We start from the raw sequence: 6,000 nt of genomic DNA, 5'->3' as shown, positions 1-6,000 counted from the left end.
CACTGTAGGACAATTCAAAGAAGAAAAAGAGAGTTCCTGCCTTAAATGCTTTTATAATCTTGATGGGGAAGCCAAAGCCAGAAAAAAAGAAGACAGAAATTAAACATGAAATAGGTATTTTGTAGGAACTCAAAGCTACTGTCTCAGAGCTGTTACAAGGCAACTTGTGATTACTAATTAGATTTACTCAATATAATTAAGTTTGTCTCTGGAAAATAAATGCATTCATCTTTGTTTCACTCAAACTTAATATTCATCACCACCCAAAAGTAAAGGTAAATTTTATTTCTGATAGTGAATACCCCATGATTTATTTTACAGCTAAAGCATAGTCACAAAGAGCTGTGTTGTTTTATTTACCCAAACAAACAGAGATGATTAAACTAAACTGGATATTTTCATGGTTCTGAGCCACTGAGCCAGTGAGAGTACCCATTTGTCTTAAGAAATAAAAGAAGCAAAATGGCGGCAGACAAATAAAAAATTATCCTCTAAAATGACAAATCATTCCTAGGTCAGATGGGATTAAGTTCACATCTAAGACCTGTCTTGATTAACTACATGACCTTGGGCAATTTACTTTTAATCTCTCTAACCTTCAATTTACTCATTGGTAAATCAGAGACAATAACACTTTTCTTGCAGGGATTTTGAGGAGATAAATGATTTAATGCATATAATGTACCTAGCACAATATCTGAAACCATGCATGGCAGCTTTTAAACTGCTGGAGCTATACCAATATGAATGGTCTGTTTTCAAGTCACTTTGAATCTTTATATGGAATTGCCAGTAATTATGACATATACTGTGGGTTAGGATAAATTCTTCTGATCCTATCTTGATTAGAATTTATGCAGTTTTAAGTGCCAGATGTATAAAAATAATTTAAGACATTATTGCTCTAAATAAATCTCAAAAAAAATCTAGAATCTTTTACCAATGGGAATTCCTATAATTGTTAAAAACATCTATAAACTTTTTACAAATGAGGCCTATCATGCCTTCTAGGATGAAAACTCTTACGCGGCTGATGTTGCTGGCAGCAGTGTTTGCATAAGCACCATAGTTTGGCCACAGACATTTGTCTGTATCATCACAGGGAGATGATGCAAAATCCTTTAGACAAAGCAGTGGTTCCGACTCCTGGTTTTCATGGTCAAAGACATTTATATTATACAGTAAAGCCACTTTGTAAAAGGAAGTCATTAGGGTTCCAAGGTAGTCCTGAAGAACTGAGAGCTTACCACTTGGGGCCAGGGTCATTCCGTCTACATCTGGCCACTATTTTCCTCAAAGGGGAAATAATGAAGAAGAGCTTGGGTGATTATTCTCTGAACAAATTATTTACACTGTGAAGCCACACCCAAACTGTGACATTAAATACAGAAGACTGAGAAAAGAGTACAAACTGGATTTTAACCAAAATCATTTAAGTGTGTGAAAAATCAGCCTGACCAGCTGGGGAAATCAGAATTTGCCTTTAAAGTGTACAACTGTCATGCAAAATTTGGATTGTGAACAACAGTATAGAAATGTGATTAAGTTCTTGAGGTGAGTAGCTGGAAGAATTTGAATGCAAATTCTAATACTTATACTGATGGTGTGATTTTAGTTGTTACTTAATCTTTCTAAGTTTTTTTTCTCATCTTCAAAAAGAGGCTACTTCATGTGGTTGTTCTAAGTGCTCAATGAGTTAATGATAAGTTATTTTATAAAGGCACAATAAATATTAGCTTTCATTACTATTATTTATTTAATATTATTGTTTAAAACATTAAATTCTTTTAATAGAAACTTTCGATAAGGAAAAAATACATGTTTGTTTGTTTTGCCAGCAAATTTTGTAGAAGAACTCAAACTCACCCTGCACTGGTTTATAAAAAGCATACCAAATGCCATGGATGGGACCTGATATTTTTTTTCTGATTAGTTCAATGGCTGATGTGGAGACCCTTCATGGGTCTACATTCTCAGGTATAATAGTGACTAACGACCTTACAATGAAATATCTTCATTAAAAGGTTGTTTCCTAAGTAAGCAGGGATACTTCTTTGGGACAGGGAAAGTTGTGTTAATCACAGTGTTCTTTATTATTCCTTTGAACTGTGGGTGGTCGTCTCTTTTAGGAGCCTGCATATGTACATTGGAGGAAGTAGTACTGTATGTGGTTAGTGATTTATTTTTAGACATCATATAATTCTTAACTCTGCCTGTGTCTGAACTGCTATTCTAGATACTTTAGCTTCCTTGGTTACCATTGCTTTGCTAGCTTCCTTTTTATTTGTGGTAAACCAGTTGACCATTAAGACTGAAGAAAGTGAAGCATGCAGAGCTGATGGCTTAGATGTATATTCCTTTCACAAATCTTAAGGGAAAGTAGTGACTCACACCTGAGTGAGTACAAAATTCCCCAGGACCTCTTAAAATAGGACTGTTCTTCCCCCCCCCCCCCCCCCCCCGGAGGCTTAGTGGGGATTAGTTTTGTGGGTCTGAGAGTTCCTGAAGTGAGTGCCTCTGGGACTTCCCCAGGGCTCAGCGTGGGCCCCTGCACCTTCCTGGAGTGGGGGGGCCCTCAGTCTCCATGTACACCCTTCCTGCCACCTGCCATAGTTGAAAAGGAGTGTAGGACAGATCCTGGGGGAGGAGAAGAGAAGAAAGCAAGGTTCCCAAGCAACAAAGCACCAGGAAAATGCCCTCTGGTGGCGTGTAAGCCCAGAGGAAGTTACTTTACTAGAACATTTCCCAATCCTTAACTTAAGCTTGGTGCAGTCACCCTTTTTAAGCCCTTCAAAATCTTTCTGAGGCAGATCCTGCCTGGAATTTTATGTTACCCCCCTTCTCCAGAAAATTGTTTAAAGTACTAATGGAGTCTAAAATCGTGAATAATTTTCTTTCTTACTCTTTCCTCTCAGAGTGAAAGGTCTGAACTCCTTTGATAGGGATGTTTATGGAAACGTTTATGGGGAGTTTGGGAGCTATCTACAACCAGGATGATAATAAGACACGTTCTTTCTGGGAGTTCTGATCAGGGCTCTTCAAGTCTGAAGGAAAATAACATGATACCTGGACACTTCATGGGGAGAAGAAACCTGGAAAGCAGTAATGCCAAAGGGGAGCTGGGGTGATAGTGGACAGCAAACGAGCAGCCGAACTGCAATGAGAGAAGGCAGCAAAAGGCCAGGCCTATTTCGGGACACGCACCCTGAGTCACGGAGTAACAGAGACCAGAGGTGACAGCTGGTCTCTTGGCTTCTCAGTGAGCAAGCATCTGGAATATCACTTTGATTGCAAAGCTCAGTTTAGGAGCATAGAACTTCAGGGGATTTGGAGAAGGGGTAGTTGGAGGTGAGGAGGACTCAGGGAATCTGATCAGAGGAAAGATTAAAGAAGCTAAATATGGATACCTAATAGGGGAACGGTCATAGTCTACTAATTCCTGACACCCTAGAAGGCAAGTTTTATATAAAATAGGAGGCGGTATATTTAGAAATTAAGAGACGGGAATTGAAAGGCTGGATATCACAAGAAAATGCTTAGCCAAATGTATTAATTTTTGCAAGAGGACTACACTTTCTCAAGGAAATTCAGTGGGTGTGTGAGGACCCTTTTACTTGAGATATTTGAAAGTAGATTTTCATGACCTTGGTAGTTTTAGTGTCTCTGGACCAGAGAACATTGGAACACACGGGGCTTAATCTATAGAGCCCCAAGGATAGAATCCTATGTGACTATTTTATAATTTTATTCACTGATAAAAATCAATTATACCTGTGGCCACCTAACCTCTGCCCTTGGCCACAAGTATCCACATGCAGTTTAAATCCTGGCTTTAGGACCCCAAGACTGAGCAAATCAATCTCAAAATGTTCCTCTAAAATGTAGGCTTAATCTTTAGAAACATTTCATTTAGTTCTTATAGTTCATTCTGTGATGAAAGAACCAATTCTGCATGGTGCTGAGAAGCAGAGGATTTGCTTACGTGGGGGAAGCAAAGTCCTTCCGCAGCAAATACAAGAAGATCCAGAAAGCGGAGTAGAAGGCAAGGAACACACCCTAGTAAAAAACTCATCAATAGGGCGACCACTGCGCTCAACAGGCAGAGTTCTCGCGTGTCATGCTGGAAACCCGCGTTCCCTTTGGGGGGCCTGCCCATCAAAAATAAATAAGTAAATAAAAACTCATCGATAAGCTTGATGAAGGAATCCTAGAAGATGCCGTGATAGATACAGCTCCTGTTATATGTTATTGGTAGTTGATTAAATATTTAGAAATCCATGGAAGAAGGTACATTGTCTGTACAAGGATGGATTTTGATTCATAATGAAACAAGCTTTCGTTCTGTAAATTCCAGCGTGTGGGAGGGAGGTTACTGCTAGGTTAGGAGTGCAGCTGAGAAAAGCCAGTCAACTTGAATCCATGCAGGCCTTTTCAGAATCAGGATCCTATGAGGGGCTAGACATTTTTACTTGTCTATTTTTATTTATAAATAAGCCCTATCTCCCAAGTGTTGGAAGGCGAATCCAGACTGACAGATTTCTTTGCTTGGCTGCCTTGGTTCTCAATAGCCTGTGTCACTGCTATTAATAGTAAACTCTATATTCTTAAAGAGCTTTTTGGTTTGCTCTGCCAGTCCTGGGGCAGAGGATGGTAAGAAAGTTACCAGGGTTAGGCGGAGGAAGACAGAAACAATTAAGAAGTGGAGACAAGGAGGCATCCAAAGGAGAAAAACCAGGGATTTCATGAGGGAAGTTAACCTAAACTGACTTTGAAACCTTCCTTGATACATTCTTATAGTGATTGGTTTTAAGGTCTACATAATACAAGCATTAAGGAGTTCAGCAGGACCCGTGGGTAGAAGGAAAGTGATTCCAGTATACCAGATTAGTGGCTTTTATGAAAAAGGGGACTCAAGAGATGATCTTATTGAGTAAGCTTTTATTAAGGGTCTTGTCTTTACTTAAATAAATATAAAAGTAATCATTTTAAAATAGAGTAATACATATCTTTTTGATAGTCTTTTCTTTGATTTGCGAAGTGTATTGCATATCTTTGGAAGAATTCGGGTCAATTTTGGTGTATTTGTGTTTTGCTTATTTATCATACTGTGGAGATTCAAAAGCAAAGCTTGCATAGTGCTCCCATAACCCTTTAGAAATAAAACTTTTATTAATGAAATTCTGTGGAAATAGAATTTATGTTTAATTCCTAGCTAAACATCAAACCTCTTTTGCTTTAACTCCTGATGTTGAAACCCTTCCTAAAATGTCTATATTTATTTTAATGTCTGTTTACAGTGTTTGGACAAAGTCTAATCTCTCTGTGACGATTCAGCATTCTGTAGCATCTCAATTATAACAAGGCATTAGTGTAGAGAAAGAAAGTACAGAAGATTGGAGTGGGTGTAAGCCTCATCAAGAAAACTGATTTTGTTTGAATCCTGGGATAGATGGGAATTCCTTGTTCAATTACAAATCCCTGCACTCTCCAGCCCCAAACCCTGCCATGCTTAGCAGGTCCAGGATGAATCCTTTGCTTTTGTGTTACCCTCCTCTCTGGTCCTGACGACTGGTGGAAGAGCTGTGTCTACAAGCAAGACGAAATTCTCACAAAAACTCTTCCTCCGAGACGTGGTTGGGTGCTGCTTCATATTCTGGCCTGACGTCATGTGCTCTGGAGTCCCTGCCTTGGCATCAAGAACCCTGGATGGATCCATGAAGCACATGAGATTCTTAATTCTTTTTCGGTGCAAACAGCTGATGAAGTGTAAATGTATTCATTTTTACGAGGTAGAGAAGTCACGCTTCCATCCGTCTTGGGCTCTTTTTGAGTTCAAGGAAAAGTGCCAGGTTAGAAGATATAAATACCCCATCCAAGGAAAATTTACTAATCTTCTATTTCTCACCCTTTCCATCCTAATTGCAAGAGGAATGGCAATGTGGATAACAGGGGAAGGGCAAGAAAATGGTAAAATGTCGGTATTTCTATTTGCCTTGGCTT

This window comes from Tamandua tetradactyla, chromosome 9 (assembly GCF_023851605.1).
Source record: "Tamandua tetradactyla isolate mTamTet1 chromosome 9, mTamTet1.pri, whole genome shotgun sequence".
Lineage (NCBI taxonomy): Eukaryota > Metazoa > Chordata > Mammalia > Pilosa > Myrmecophagidae > Tamandua > Tamandua tetradactyla.
This window is presented reverse-complemented; position numbering follows the sequence as displayed.